The sequence below is a fragment of the Zingiber officinale genome, chromosome 4A (genome assembly GCF_018446385.1).
Source record: "Zingiber officinale cultivar Zhangliang chromosome 4A, Zo_v1.1, whole genome shotgun sequence".
Lineage (NCBI taxonomy): Eukaryota > Viridiplantae > Streptophyta > Magnoliopsida > Zingiberales > Zingiberaceae > Zingiber > Zingiber officinale.
Genome location: NC_055992.1, coordinates 32,063,398 through 32,080,143, shown reverse-complemented (window position 1 = coordinate 32,080,143; position 16,746 = coordinate 32,063,398). Strand labels below are relative to the sequence as shown.

Genomic DNA, 16,746 nt, shown 5'->3' with positions numbered 1-16,746 from the left:
ATCATTTCATGCTAAGACAACTCACCTAAGACTAGGAAGGTAGATAACAATTTAGGAAAAATTCTAAGGATTTTAGGCATATACCTATAAATAAAAATGCTAAAGGAAATCAAGGAAAATCTAAATTTAAGGATTTAAAGAGAAAAAAATTAAGTCTTGAGATCAAGGTTTGATATATTGGAGATGACCCTAGAGAAAATGACAAATAATGTCATAGGGTCAAAGAAGCAAAATCTAGGGGTAGATAGGCAGGAGTCATTCAATGGCAAGAGAGGTTTGGGTTATAAACTAAAAGCCAAAGAGAATGTGTCCTCATACCATAAAGTTCCATATTGATATGAAACTAACCTTAGGTCTATGAGTCAAGTCAAGGTAACAAGGGAAGTTATCCCTAGAAGTAACCTTGAAAAAACTAGTGTGACTAAGGTTTTTTAGAAGCCTAAGAAAGTTACTAAGAAGGTCACAAGTGAAGTTATCCCTAGAGTTGATTGAGAGGAGTCTAGTGTGACCAAGGCTTCTAAGAAGCCTAGGAAGGTATTAAGGGAAGTTATCCCTAATGAGTACCTAGGGAACCAAAGGAGAACTAATAGGTTTTGGGTTCCTAAGGATGTGTTCTCTATACCTTAGATGAGTTTATAGAGTGTCAACTCTAACTAGAAGGGTGGTTAACCCAACCTTGGTGAAATTGGTAATTTGGGGGTATTTTCAAGGTAATGTTACACCTTGAAAATGAAGGTTTAAATGTTTACCCTTTGGAAGAGTAAAATATGTCAAAATTTGAAGATTCGGACCTAATTAAATTAACACAATTAGGTTAGAAGTTAAAAAATGTCAAGCTGGGATTTTGGCAATTTCGTTGGGAGATAGGGCAACTAAGGATTATTCTTAAATTTAGCGATTAGTTAAGTGATACTTAGATAGAGAATCTATGTATTTTATTTATTCTAAAATTATCTTATTTTGTGTGCTCTATCATATGTCATGACATCATATTTATCATTCATATATGTTTATGAAAAGTGGCATATGTCATGTCATACATATATTATTATTCATGATATTTTTTTTAAAAAAAATATGCATTTGATGTATGCTATAATCATTTTCATGCATTATTTTAAAATTCTTTATAATTAAGGACAATGATATCAATTAACATTCTAGGTTGGATGATCAAAGTTTAAATACCTAGTTAGATATGTATGATCCCTTAGTTTTAGGAAAAACTTATTGTATATCTTACAAGAACCATATGCTTGACTTGTATGTGTTTTTGAGACACATTAAATACAAGTGAGATGTTAGGAGGATGAATAAAACTCAAGGTATTGATTTAGTGCATCTTTTTAGAGTTTTAGTTTCATCTAAACAATAAATTATGTGAAGTCTAATCATTGGGAAAGCTAATGTACAAGTTATATGCATTTAGGCCAAGGAACATGGTTAGAAATTATGCTTTAAAAGTCATTTTAAAATCACTTTGGAAAATCTTGGTGAAATCTATTTTGATAGGAGTCATCATTGATTATTTGGACACAAAGTAGAGTGAAACATTAAATTTTTTTAATGATTTCTAATTTTGTGTCAATCTTTAAAAATGAGGGGTTTTTTAGAAAATTATTTTTTCCTTGATAGTATATGGCATAAATAATGTATATGTAAAATTTTACGATTTTTGGAAAAGCGTAGAATTATTTAGGAATTTCTAAAATTTGGTTTGAATTTAAAATTAGAAAATTTAGAAATTTCGATCGATCAAGCAATCAATTCACTTAGGCATGAACCAATTGATCAATCAATTAAAGGCCTTCGACGAGCATAAAAGCTCATGGAATCGATCAAGTGATTGATTAAGCACCCCCTAAATCGATCAACTGATCGATTAAGGTGACTTCAATCAATTGAAATCCAACTTCAGTTGATTGAAATTGTTGATTTTGGATGAAATGGTCTAATTTCAGTTCATTAAACCTCGTTTAGTCATGTTAACCATCCCTGGCCCTAAAAAAAAAAATACATTTATAAGTATTCAAAGGTAAGTTTCTTAATGATAATAAGAAAAAAATGGTTAAAGAAAACTAAATTGGAGTTTAGGAGGAGGTTTAGATTTTAAATTGAATTTTGAATATCAAAACTTTAAATTTTGGGTTTCTTAAAGATTTAGGAATTCCAAATCATTATTGGTGCAATGATAGAAGTTTGGGATATATTTTAAAGGGGAGTTTCTCCTTAAAAGACATGATTTAATTTTTTTTTTGGGACAAGAAAACAATGGAAGGTTGGGAACCTTTATTATTATGAATACTTAAGGATGAGCATTGGAGACAATGAAAGATTAAAAATCTTCATTGTGATGGAGTTATGCTTAAGGTTGAGCATAGGATATAATGAATGGTATGGGACTTTCATTGCGTTCCTTTGAAAAAATTGACTCATAAAGGGAAGAGTTTTTTTTACATGTGTCAAAGGGAGAGAAAATATGGGGTTTAAGTTAGAAACCTACATTCATGCTTCGAACATGGGATGAAGTTGGAGTTGGGCTAATAGGGGTTAGCCTAATTTAAACATATTGTCAAACATCAAAAAAGGAGAGATTGTTGGTGCAATCATCTTGGGATCAATGTTGACCAGTTTGACTAAGATTGAGTAGATTCGAGCTTGAGTTTCGATGTTTAGATAATATGTTGTGGACAATATGTTTGGATAATATGTTATTGGACATTATATGAGAAAGGTTAAGTAGGTCAGGGAGGACTAGTACTTGACTGGGAAAGTCCTAACTGGAGGTTAGGTAAAGCAAGTCCTAACTCAAGGGTTAGACAAAGGAAAAGTCCAAGTGGGTCAAGTAGGACCATGCGTTGGCAAGGAAAATCAAAGTGGGTCAAAGAGGACCGTACATTGATAAGGAAAGTCCTAACTTCAGTTAGGTAAAGAAAAGTCCAAGTGTGTCAAAGAGGACCGCAGGTTAGGTAAGTCAAGTCTTAACTTGAGGGTTAGGTAAAGGAAAAGTTCAAGTGGGTCAGGGAGGATTACACGTTGGCAAGGAAAGTCCAATTGGTTCAAGGAGGACCACACATTGGCAAGGAAAGTCCTAATTGTGGTTAGATAAAGAAAGTCCAAGTGGGTCAAGGAGGACTACACGTTGGCAAGGAAAGTTCTAACTGTGGTTAGGAAAAGAAAAGTCCAAGTGGGTCAAAGGGGACCACACGTTGGCAAGGAAAGTCCAAGTGGTTCAAGAAGGTTTGCATGTTAGCAAAGGAAGTGCTAACTGCAGTTAGGCAAGAAAAATCCAAGTGGATCAAGAAGTATCTCACGTTGGCAAAAGAAATCTCTAACTGCGATTAGGCAAAGGAACTCCAAGTGGGTCAAGGGGGATCACATGTTGTCAAGGTAAAGTTTTAACTACTGTTAGGAAATAGGAAAAATCTAAAGGAGGATTGTACTTGGCGATCAAAAGTTCAATGGAATGTTGGCAAAGCCTAAGTCGGTCAAAAGTTGACAGGATACTTGATAGAGAAGTCCCAACAGATCATGGTTGATAGAAGATTGGGCAAGGGAACCCTAGACTTAGGTTAAGTGAGTTAGGGCTGGGCAATCGATTAAGTAATCAATTGTGCCAAATCCAATCAATCAGTGGATCAATTGGAAGCTTGTCTTCATGAAGCAGAAAGGACTCGGATCATTGGGTAATTGATCAAGGTCAAACCCAATCGACTAGGTGATCAATTGGGAGGAGAAGTCTGTGAAACAGAAAAGTGTTGGATCAATTTGGTAATCGATCAAGACATGTATCAATCGATCAAATGATCGATTGGGTGCATTTCTTCATGACAAATGCTCTTGATCGATCAACTAATTAATCAAGAGGAGTTTTTGGCGGAGCACAGTAGCTTCCTCATAAGATAATGATTGATTGAGTAATTGATAGGGAGAAGCTCACAACTGAAAAGTGGGCATCGTAATTGGCTATTAAGTAATGAAGAAAAGAGCCGTTACAAGATTTGGAAGACTGGATGCGCTTGGATCTGATGTGTCAATTGATTGAGAGCCCTAATCTGCGGGATATAAAGGTGATGACGAAGATTCAAATGCATAACTTCTTCAACTCTTCTTATCTGATTCTTTCCACCAGTTCTTGAAGATTCTTAGAGCAAAGTGCTGCTGCATTTTCAAACATCAAGAGGCGATCCATAGAAATAAGAGATCAAAAGCAAAGGTTCTTTATTATAGTATTCATTTCCTCGTTCTTGTTGTATCTTTTGTTGTATTTCTCGTGTATTCTCATATTGGAGTTTGTATAAGGCTTCTCAACCTCCTAGAAGGAGAATTTCATAGTGTACCGTGAGTGAGGAGAGTGGACCCTTGGGTTAGTCACCTCAATGAGGTGGATACTAAGTAAAATAAAGGATGTTAGTGTTTGCTTCAGTTTTCGCTGTAATAAATCATCAACGAAGTGATTGGAGCTAATAACCCCTCCTCCTCTAGCTCATTGGAGTGTCCTAATAATTTGTTCTTAGAAATCATGAGGTTAGGAGAAAACGTAAGTCCTATCAATTAGTATTAGAGCATTGACTTTGTTTCATCATTTTTTATGGTTATACAGTTTAAGTTTTTTCTTCGATTTGTTGTGTTAATGCTAATTTAGGTTTCGCTAGTATATACCATATTTGATCGTTGAAAACTCTTGTAGAAGAAAACCTAAGAAAGGCTTGGGTTTTCGAGTTTTCACATTTTCGAGATGAACATGAAGAATAGCGAGTGAACTGCTGCTTTCTTTGTTGAAACCCGCTGACTTTAATCTAATATTAGTTCAAATCCTAATGGTGTAATTGATTGGCTTGGTTAATCAATTGACTACCGAGACGAATAGAATAGTCAGGAATCCATTGCCTTTATTGATCAGTTGGCCCTAATTGATTACGTTGGTTTGACAATCAATTGGTTCAATGAAGATCGAATACATGATTGATTTTAATCGATTATAGGTTTGATCATGGCTTCCTAATCGATTGATGATTTTCGCCAATCGATTAAACACTTTAAAATTGAGCATAGAAATGATTAGAATCGATCAGTCTTTCATCGATGAAAGCTATTTGATTATAAATTTTTTCAATCGATTAATAACCTTAAAGGATAAATCGATTGGAAACAATTTCCAATTGATTAACAGTGTTGTACGTGAGAATGCAATCGATTGGAATTTAATCCAATCGATTAAATGGTATCAAAAATGCATGTAGAGTTTTCTACCTTAAAAAAAACAGAAGGTGAGAATGAAATTAAATATAAAGATGCATGCTAACGGAAAGAGCATTCTCACCAAATTATGCCAATATAAAAATTATACCAACAGTTAGCATAAGACATTAATCAATTAATAAATCTAATTTTAAATTATTAAAATTGGGTAAGTGATTATCTATTTAATTAAAGTTCCTAGAATTTTTTTGGATTTGTCTATATAACATGCTACTAAGTTGAACTATTATGTTAGTAAAAAGAAAGACACCTTGGGTATGTTTAGTGCATTTTGTATTGGTAGACGTATATCTATGCTAAGAGTAATTGACCCAAAGGAAGATTATTTTTATACTAGATATATGCTCAAAGTAACTTACAACTATAGAACACAATTTTATTTTATTCAGATCATGTACAAAATAAGTCAAGTGGCAAATTAAGAACTTAGCGGTGGCATTCAAGAAACATTAATGGATTGCAACACTTTTACATGTTATAAATCATAATTTTTTTAAGTTTCAACATAAGTGCTCTGAGAGTGAAGATTTACCTTGTCAAGGACATGCTCTCGTTCAATTCTAGGGGACTTTCTTGAGACTATTACAATGTGACTGGATCCATCTATTCCCATTACCCGTGCTTCATGTAGCTCTAGCTCACTCTATAAATATGCAGGTAAAAGAAATATAGATCCATCCTTGATTTTTTTTTACTTTGAAATAATTGGAATTGACACTAAATTACAAAGATAATACACTCATGTTGGAAAAGCATCTTATCACAAACAAGAGAAATTTGGTATACACATTAAGTCAATTATATTTCATATAATAAAAGTCATATGCATCCAAATCCTATTTAGTTATGGATCCATATAGGAGCTCTTGGTACAAATTACAGAAATATTTCTAGGTGCAAATAATGGGGAAAAAATCATAATCAAATAAGTCAAGACAAATTTAGATAGGCTTTGGTTCCAACTCTGTAGAATATCCTATTCATAAAATAGGCAAAAAAATATCTAACATAACCCTTAAGATATAACATGAGATCCACTATCCAGAGACTACCGAATGCACACAATTCATATGCACAACAAATTTGCAAGAAAACTTATAACAAAATAGCCAATGACATGACATTTTGCTGGTCATGTTACTACAATTTCTTAGGATGACTCTCCAATGATGAAAAATGATAAGAAGATGCTATATGCAACTGACTGCATGATGAAATCACCTTTTGCTTATTAATCTCCTTGAGCAATACATTTCTCCGCACAAACAATAAAAAACATAAAAAATAATAAGAAAATACACTGGGTAAATTCTTTCAAATTACATATATGATAATTTTTCACATTCTCAAATATCCTAATGTTCATTCAAAATATCCCTCAGAAAATATATTATAAAGAGAAGCACATGCATCCATGTGAATGCAAGATTCCTAAGGGTCAGTCAAATTAGAAATATGCAAGTCAAACAATGTATTTCAGCATATATTGATTTAATTCAATTAGTTGACCCAGACTGCGTTAAACTAATGGGTTTATGCTAAAGTAACAATAATACACCAATGACTAAAAGATATAATTTGCCTATTCCAGCAAAAAAAAAATGCAACATAAGGCCCTAATGATAACCATCATTGTTATAAAATGCATCCACATAAACTGTTTAACGTGGCTTCATAGGCTTATGGAGTGAGGAGCTTTATAGCATATGACACATAAAGGATTTAATATGTTAACAAAATTCCAAGCTAGCATTGACTTAGACTTTAACAAACTGGGAATTTTATTAACATGTAAAATACTTTTTATGATCAAATGCTAAAAGCTCCTCACTCATTGGAACAATGCAGTTACTTTATTCATTCCTATTGGCATCCAAAGGTTTCATTCCTAAGGAAAGAGTCATAGATCAAGTTAATAACGTTAAATAGTGCATAAGCAACTGGATTTTTCTTTGTAGGAACATTTGCATACACATTTCCAGATAAATTGATACTCGAATAGTCTTCCAATTATATAATGGCTTGTACTAATCACAAGGTATAATAGTTTTGAAATGTTCATTTTACCCAATGAAAATGGTTTGTTGAGTTCACATGCAAGATACATGGTTGATGTTTTTATATAAAAACTAAAAAAGAGAATGTTGAGTAGTTTATAAAACGCACTGGATAAGATAAAGGAAAAATAAAAATATTACGATATCAATATCCAATGGTTACAAATAAAAAAAAGGAACAAAAAATACACAGAATACAGCACATAGAGAACAATGAGTCCTCTAATCTGACCTCTATTTTAAGAGACATGTTTTCCTTCTTTAAACATTGCACTTCCTGAAGATGACCAAATTATTCAGCATTTAGACAACATGAATAAATAGATCCTGTAGTGTAGAAAGAGATGCAACATTTTCTAGATGCATTAGGTACAACAATCACTGGTGCATAAAGATTAACAATTTCTTTTCGCCTAAACTTCTTACTACATTGAGGACACTGCCAAATTGTGCCAATAAGAATTAACAAATAGATACGTTATAAAAATAAAAAAAATATATAATTTAATTGGAAATTGGATTCTAGTTCCAGAAGTCAGACAAGTACCTTTCCAACATTCTTTCCACATTGTTTTAGCCATCGCTGAAGGCAGGATCTACCATAAAACTTCTAATGCTTTTACCTGCTGAGTGGTACTCAAGGTTGCATTGAGCTTCTCATCCTTCTCTTGCAAGCACATCTACAACCGGCCTATTTCCTCTTCCATGCTCCCTGCTCTCATCTCTGCTACTTGTCAGGGACTTCACAATTTCATCCTCCACTGAGGCATCCACCAAACCTGATCTACAAAACTACAATCAAAACCTACCTTCCTAGCATGGGCCTCTTTCGCAAATGACTGCTCCTACAAAACCAAGTGGCGCCAGACATCTTTCAGCTCAGCTGCCAACGTAGCTACGTTCTTCTTAAAGATCAACTTTTTCTCTGTTAAATCCTTGAGAAGTGGATCCACCTCTAGAGAAGATGAAGAGGCGGTCAAAGGCTCAGCTTTCTCCGCTACCAAGGACATCAGCAAATCAGCACTCTAACATGCAAAGGAAAAGGTACAATGATTAAGGAGTGCCTTCAAAGCAGAATTCCCATTTTCCCTGCAAGACCATTCAGGCAACAAGTGGATACAGCTTCCCCAAATCTAATGGAAATTCAAAAGGACAGCTACTGGTCTTTGGATCCATTGCAAAGATCAAAGATCAAACCGACACTGGTTGCATCTAAGTCGCCAAAGTCGTAGTTTTCACTGTAAAAATAGAATGAAGAATTATTTTCCACAAAAATACAAAAAAATCCCTAGGTATCTCAAGAACCGCAAAATAATCACGAATGGTACAGCTACCGTTCCATAAACGGCAACCACAGGTTGAAGAAAGAAAAGTCAAACACAGAAATCACGAGAAGATAGTTTCCTTACTTCAATGGCATCAACTGAGACCACAAAGCGCTGAAACAATGCTTCTTATGCCGCAGATTTCCCCGCAGAAGGGATTTTGGCAAGAGAAAACTAGAAAAAGCTCAAGCTTTGTCAACTAGTTTACTCCTTTCCGATCAGAACTTCCCTGACTTACTTCTTGTAGGACAAAGAAAACTTTTTTTTTAATTGTTGTAAGTCGCCACAAAACTAGATCGATCTCCAAATAAATAGAGTCGGTAGGGAGCAACAGTTGCTGGAATGCTGGATCGGAGATGGATGAAGGAAAAATCACCGGAATGTGAAGAAGGGCTCTTCTTCTCACCCAAAAGGAGGGGTTAGAGGAGATGCGGTGTGGTTGGACGGAGAAGAAAGGGCGTCGTGTGCTAATCCTGATCGAGAGAGGAAGGGGCGTCGATCTAGGAAGGGGAAGAGGGAGATGAGGCTAGGAGAGATGGTCGGACGGCCAGCGGCGAGGAGGAAAGTGGTGGTGGCATCGCGAAGGTATACGGTGGACGGTGCGATATAGATTTAGGTTTGGAGGGAGAGTGAAGTGTTGTAAATTTTAGCTAAGTATTAGTTGGAAAATTAAATTATTTTATTTTATCATAGACACCGGGTTTTAAAAACCGCTGTTAAATTCGGTGTCTATTAACAAAAAAAAAGGCGTGCATAGACATCGACTTAAAAACCGATGTCTATGAGCGAAAATCTGCGCTTATAGACACCGGTTTTTGGAAAAATCGGTGTAAAATACTCAAAGATATCGGTTTTTGCTTAAAACTACTGTTGTTCTACTGATGTCTATGAAGGTTTTTCTTGTAGTGTAGGTCTTCCGATCTATAATCTACTATTCAGGGTACAACGCCTCAAATAAAGTCCACATGATCCAATGTCATGTCCGTACTACGTACATTGCTTCTTTAGGGGTAGGAGTTCGTCGTGGTGAACTAATTGAGTTGTCTGATTTTGATCTTGTTGGGATTAGACAATTGTCTTTGGCTAGGATTAGGACTAGTGCTGAGGGTCTCGTGTATAAACAGACCCATCCACATTATGTTCCACCAGCTACGAGGAATCTATTGCTAAAGATGATCGATTCCAGTTGACATACCAGTTTCGTCGATTATCGATCTCGAATTTGCCATGACACCTTATTTTGACTTTGCTCAGAGTAGTTCATATGCACCTCCCCCACCGACTAGTGACTTCTTTACTCATCTTCAAGATGACATTTTTAGTCGGTTTGCCTCCTTAGAGATGAAGATGGATGATCAGTACACCTCTCTCTAGGGTCAAATTACAGATTTTTGTCAGGAGATGATAGATCGTATTGATGCATTATAGGGGGAACAGCGAAGGATGTTTGCTTATTTTCAAGATGATGAGGATGATGAGGAGTGGTTTTTAGGGTTTATTACTTATGACTTATTGTACCTATTAAATACCGTGCATTTTGATTATGTATGCTCTTAGATAGTTTTCAGTTATGAACTTTCTTAGTATCTTTTGGTACATTTTTTTTACAAGTTTTTATATAAACTAGGCTTCTTAACATTTTTTTGAAAAATATTACTTGGTAGTTTTTCAAAATTAATTTTGTAAACTTTCCCCTTTCAAAATTTTGTTTTCCAAAATTCTTTCAAAATATTTTTATCTTTCTGGAGTAGTCTAGGTTTTTCCCGTAGAATTACATAATCCTATAGCTTTAGAAGCCAGCATCTCATAAGCACAGTAGGATCCATTTCTTGTACAACCTAGAATGGGTGGGATGCTTAGGACTTAGCCTAAGATTTCATATGCTTATGTCAGTGCATCGCTATAAATCTGGGCTTTAAACAACGTACATTAATCAATTTAAGCTCACTAGCTAGTAACAACCTAGTTAGTCCCAAATGCTCAAATTGACCAACCTGAGTCAATAGCTACTATCTTATAATAGTTAGCATTGTACTAAGGTTGGACATTTCATTATAAGGGCATTTTTTTTAGTTTTTTTTTAAATCATGCTTGGGCTTTTAGGAATTTTCAATTTTAGGGGGAGCTTATAATTTCGAAAAGAATTATTTCTTATAATTTATTTTCTTATTTAATTTTCAAAAATTTTATCCTTACTAAAATTTTAATCTAACTAAAGATTTATTAAAATTTTCCTTTACAAACTTTTCAAAATTTTCACTTTGTTAAAATTTTAATAATTTAAACTTTACACTCAAATGTTCAAAATTATTTTCTTTAGAATGACTATAACCTTGCTATATTTTTCTTTACGATTTTTTTTAAAAAAACTTTGGCTTCAATTTCAAATTAAATGCCTTACACTTATTAAACATTTCAAACTTTTACTTCCGACATATTTTTCAATTCCTTAACTTAAAATTTTAAAATCTTCCACAGTGTTCAAAATTCTTGTTTTCACAATCTATACCTTTTCAAATTTTTTAAAGAGTTTTTCACACTAATATTTTTTATTAAACTTCTACTTTAATTCTATTTATTAGCTTCCCCTATTTTGATATGTGTCAAAGAGGGAGAGATAGTGAATTCAGGAGGAGTTATTCAACTCAGGGGGGGAGTGAAAATGCTTGCTTATTTATTTCTCTACTTTTTAACTTAACTTTGAACCTTGGTTGCCAAACATCAAAAAGGGAGAGATTGTTGGTGCAAGTTGCACCAAAATCAAACCTGAGTTTTGATGTTGTCAAAGGTTCAAGTTAAGTTTTGTTGTGATTTAACAAGTTAACTGAGTGTGGAGGTTGTTTTCTCAATTGAGAAAAGACCTAGCTGGAGGCTAGACAGGAAAAGTCTTAGTAGATCGTGGAACCCAAGTGAAAGTCCAAGTGGGTCGAGAGGACCTGACGCTTGGCAGTGTGATCGAGAGGTCTGGAGGACCGAAGGTCGAAAGAAAAGTCCTGGCGAGCCGATCAAGGCTAAGTGAAAAGTCCAAACAAGATCTGGAGGATCAATGTTTGGCAGGTAGATTGAGGTAAATAACTGGAAGAGCGACAGTGATGTCATGTTCTTGAAGGGAACAACCTAAGATCGTTGGTCCAACTAAAGAAACTGGGAAGATTTCTAAGTTGAGATCAAGACAGTTCTACTATCTAAATATTACTCATGCATTATATATTATTTGCTAACTTTTGTGTTGCAGGGATACTTTGTTTAACTTTGTATTACAGGTTCGGTCGGATCGATCGACCGAACGAAGGGATCGGTCAGATCGATCAACCGAACGAAGGGATCGGTCGACCGAACCAGGGTGACTCAGCATAATTCAATCAGTAATGATCAGCAGCGAAGGAAACTACACTGATTGGTCAATCGAACCAGAGGATCAGTCGACCGAACTATCAATCATTAAAGGCACAGTAAATGTGAATCTTGAAAAATCTCAACGAACAGGGAAGGAGCATATTCGGTCGACTGAATAGAGGGATTGGTCGACCGAACCCTTAATGATCATTAATTGTCAAAGATCAAATCAACAGCGAATCTCAACCAGGAAGGAAGGGAGCTGGTTCGGTCAATCGAACCTAGGGATCGGTCAATCGAATATCGATGATTCTTATAAAAGAGAGCTCGAGGTCCGAGGCTGAGTAATGAAATATGTGGGGGTTCAAAGTTCATCTCTGTGCTAACTGTCGTTGTTCACGTTACTACTCTACAAGTCATCTACACGCAAGCAAGTGCCGACCAAGCTTCAACTTCACATACTGTCGGTATATTTTGTTTGTGCATTGTACTTAAACTTATATAAGATAGTAGGTTGTTACTATCTTATATTATTGCATACTGTACGCATTACTTCTTTCGAAGGTTTTCAGAAAGAAGAATCTTAGTGGATTGTCCATCGGTGCGATCAAAGACCGCGGGCCTTGAAGTAGGAGTCGACCTAGGCTCCGAACTAAGTAACTGAACTGTTCTTTATTTTTCTGCTGCACGACTTTATTTTTAACGAGTAAAAGAAAAGTTTTAAAAACACAATATTCACCCCCCCCCTCCTCTATCGTACTCATTTGATCCAACAGATAGCTTAGGACTTAGGAGATCTGCATGTCCATTTCTATGCTACCCTAGTAGGGACCTGCCATTTAGCGAACCCTACTCTCACATTACATTAGATACTATCTCTATATATATTTTTTTGGAAGCAGAGACTACCTACAGTGACTGAATTCAAGTCACTCTCTCTTAGGCTCTAGGGCTATATTCTATATCGAGTTCTGACTACCTACATTCTATTGATCACATCTTGCGATGTTGCAATGATGCGGTCATCTCATTCATTTTTTCTGTATGCACTATGCCAATGCCTGGACATTGACATTGCATTACATATATTCCATAATGTCATTCATACGTCCAGTCTCGTCACTAGGTTGTGGGTTCACATGTCATATTGTCACATTCTAACATATATTCTTAGCCATAGGAGTAGACATGACTCAGGGTACGACCACTCCTCTTAGCGCATATGACGAGACTGGTCAGTGTCAGTTTGCATTAGTGTATATAAATGTCATTGCTCAGGGGGGGCTAGCCTGGAGAGTGGGACTACAGCTAGATATACCAGGCGAGGACGAGGATGAGTTACCTGGCGAGGGAGAGGATATGCCAGCATTCATGGCCAAGAAGCTCCTCGGATATCCTTTGACTCCGACCCAGCCCTTGACCTCGACCTTGCTATCTGTCGAGGACCGACTAGCTTGACTCGAGGAGTCCTCCGCATAGCTATAGCAGTCAATCTCGGATAGATTTAGCACCATTCAGGGAGAGATGACTACCGACTTCTCTGCTCTCTAGGAGAAGATTACCATTGGTTTTCAGCATATCTCATGGACTGTGTGAGCACTTGAGTAGCCTCCACCTCTAGCTGATGATCAGCTCTGACTTTATTTATTATTATATAGTGCATGTTTTGGATTCTGTAAATATTTGAACATATGCTATTTGCCACCTTTTACCTCTATTGCTTGATCAATCTAGAAATATGACTACTATTTTTTTTTACTTTCTTTAAAATAATTTGAAAATTCTAAGAATTTTTTTTTAAAATTCCTATTTCCTTAGACTTTTGAAATTGATTTCAGTCTTAGTCTATAGCAGATCCATATAAAGCATATTCCTATAGACCTAGGACTTTAGCATCTCACAAACACACTAGGACTCTCTTGATTGTGTATTCTAAAACTTAGAATGGCATGGGATGCGTAGGCCCTTTTTTTGGACTTAAGATGGTTATATCAATGCATTAACACAAGTCTAGGCATAAAATACTAAACAAAATAATGATCAGATTAAGTAATCCATTTTAGTCAAACACTAACTGGATAAATTTACTTAACTTGACTAATCAAGTGAACACAACTATCTTCTAATAGTTAGTTAATAACTACTAGTTAAACATGTAAGGACAATTTCTAGATGTTTATATTTTTAAATAATATCATATCCAAAGGGAGGATATTTGAAGAATAATTTCAACTGTGTTCAAAATTTTTATTTATTTTGAAAATGTAAATATTTTGCATTGTTTCAAAAAAAATTTGAAACTTTAAAACCTTAAACCTCAAATAAGATCTTTTTTTGAAAAATCCTTAGCTTGCTAAAACCTCTGAAAGGTTTTGAACAATTTTTTTGTAAAAGTCATTTTTTTGCCAAACCTGTTAAAACTATGGATGAAAATAATTCTATAAATAATTTTAAATTCATAATTCTTAGAAATGTTGAAAATATTTCAAATTATACTTTGAATTTCCTTATTCTAAAATTCTTCAAAGCATATTATTTTCGAAATATATTTTGCAAAGTATTTTCCAAACTAATATGACTCTATTTTTTGAAAAGTTAATATATTTGAAAATTACTTTCAAAGTTTCTTAAAAGTTTTTAAACTCTAAAACTTTAGTAAATAATAATTTTTATTAAATTTCAAAACTTTAAAAAATATTTTAACATTGCTTTTTAAATACACTTTGAAAATTTTTAACATACTCTGCAAAATATTTTTCAAAATGCTTTGGAAAGTTTTTTTAATATTTCACAAACCTTTTAAAACTGTGTTCGAATATATCTCATTTTACTTAGCCTACATTACAAACAATGTATTGCAAATCTAGTTTTTCAAATGATTTGTGTTTGAAAAAGTTGAAAATTCTTTATCTCTTTCCCTACTAATCTTGAAAGTTTTTTATATATTGTCAAAGTTCATTACCTTCACTAACTACTTTACTTAGCACATTTCTTGACTCATTTATCTACTCATGTTTTTTAAAGAATGTAAAAGGGAGAGGGTTAAAGTTTAAGTTAGAAAACAAAGAAAAATTAAAAACAACTTAACCCTAAAAATGATCAAGAGAACAAAACCAATTGTCTCAATTCTTGTTTCTCTTAAAATCATTTCTTATGCTTGCTTTGCATATTTTTTTCCTAACTTAACCCAGGTTATCATTGTATCAAAAAAGGGGAGATTGTTGGTGTAGTTTGCACTAACGGTCTTACTAAGATTTTGATGAATGACAAAATAAGTTAAGTTAGGTATTGTTGTGATCTAACCGCTTTATCAAGTGTGCAGGAGTTAACTAGATAGGTCAACGGGCTGATTGGATATCTGGTCCGAAGTCTAGATAGGTCAACAGACTGATCGGATATCTGGCAAGAAGTCCAAATAGATCAATGGGCCGATTGGATATCTGGCAAGAAGTCCAGATAGGTCGATGGGTCGACCGAATATCAGCAAGAAGTTTAGATAGATCAACGGGCCAACCAAATATTTGGCAGGAAGTCTAGTTGGGTCTACAGACCTGACAACTGGCAAATTGGTAAATAAAGATAAGTCACTGGAGGAGAGTGATTAAGTGAGGATGCATCCCGATTGAGGGGACAGTAGATGTCGATCCAAGTTAAGTCTATTTTGGATCCCTAATCTGAGACCTTGACTAGTTTCTAGTCCTAGAGGATAGGAACTAATTACTACTCATTATTATAATTGTGCTAACTTTATTTTACAGGGTAGATGCTTTAGTTTTGGACTAACTTCTTTTTGGAGGATAAAAGAGCAAAAAAAAAGTCTTCGGATGAACAGTACCAGAGGTGCCTTCAATGTTGATGGAAGGCGCCTTCAAAGGTTTTGGAAGGCGCCTTCCGTAGGATGAACTTTGGACTTCATCGCGGATAAGATCCAGGATGATCAGGATCAGATTTCTAGGGTTGGAGGCGCCTTCAATGGCTATAGAAGGCGCCTTCCAAGCCCTTTATAAGGATGCTCAACCAAAGCTTCAAAGACAACACTCATACGAGGTTCTATGCATCCAAAAGGCTTTACGACTGCTCTGAGCTCCTGCTATGACTTTGCTGCGAAGCTACTGCACCCAACTACTGCTCCGAGGATTTTAGATCTTGGTTAGCAGAATGACACACGAGCTCGTTCACATCAAAAGTGTTGGTACAAAATTATTTACTTATACTAAATTACAGTAAAAGAACAAGTGCATTGTATTGCACTTTTTGTACTTGATTTCCTATTCCAAAGGTACTGGAAGATGCTTTTAGTGGATTACCCATCGATAGGTCTGCGAGACCTGGGTCTTGGAGTAGGAGTCGTCGAAGGCTCCAAACCAAGTAAATCGACAGTGTTTTCTTGTGTTTGTTATTTTTCAAATTTGTAAGCACTTTCCACTGCCCTTACTCGTGTTTTTAAAATGCTAAAACAAGATTTTTAGAAACCACGTGATTTCCCCCCCCCCCCCCCCCCTCTCACGTGCGCATCGATCCAACACAATTGTTATACCATTTTCCGATGAAACACGATCTATGCTTCATGTTGTTTTATCTCTATTCAGTTTATTTATTTGTTCTTAGAAATCATGAGGTTAGGAGAGAACTCAAGTCTTTTCACTTCCTGCTTTAATTTGTAAACTGCTTGCTAACTCATCATGCGATCAGCAAACCCAGATCAATGAGAATTGATAAGAACAGAACATGCTTCCTTGTGGTTAACCAAATCCTTCGCTTTCTTC

The 16,746-nt window shown here is 35.1% G+C and overlaps 1 long non-coding RNA gene across 5 annotated transcripts; it reads right to left on the bottom strand.

Moving 5' to 3' along the window:
• Window positions 1-5,680: 5,680 nt before the first annotated feature.
• LOC121969783 lies at window positions 5,681-9,263 on the bottom strand. 5 transcript variants are annotated; one of them, XR_006108652.1, is made up of 4 exons: window positions 8,729-9,263; window positions 7,867-8,557; window positions 7,552-7,646; window positions 5,681-5,905 (listed from the first exon to the last, which is right to left on the bottom strand). It is a non-coding gene; the product is annotated as an uncharacterized LOC121969783 (long non-coding RNA). The 5 variants fall into 5 exon arrangements; XR_006108654.1 differs by having other exon boundaries at window positions 5,682-5,905; window positions 7,552-7,596; XR_006108651.1 differs by lacking the exon at window positions 7,552-7,646 and having other exon boundaries at window positions 5,683-5,905.
• Between the last annotated feature and the right edge of the window lie 7,483 nt (window positions 9,264-16,746).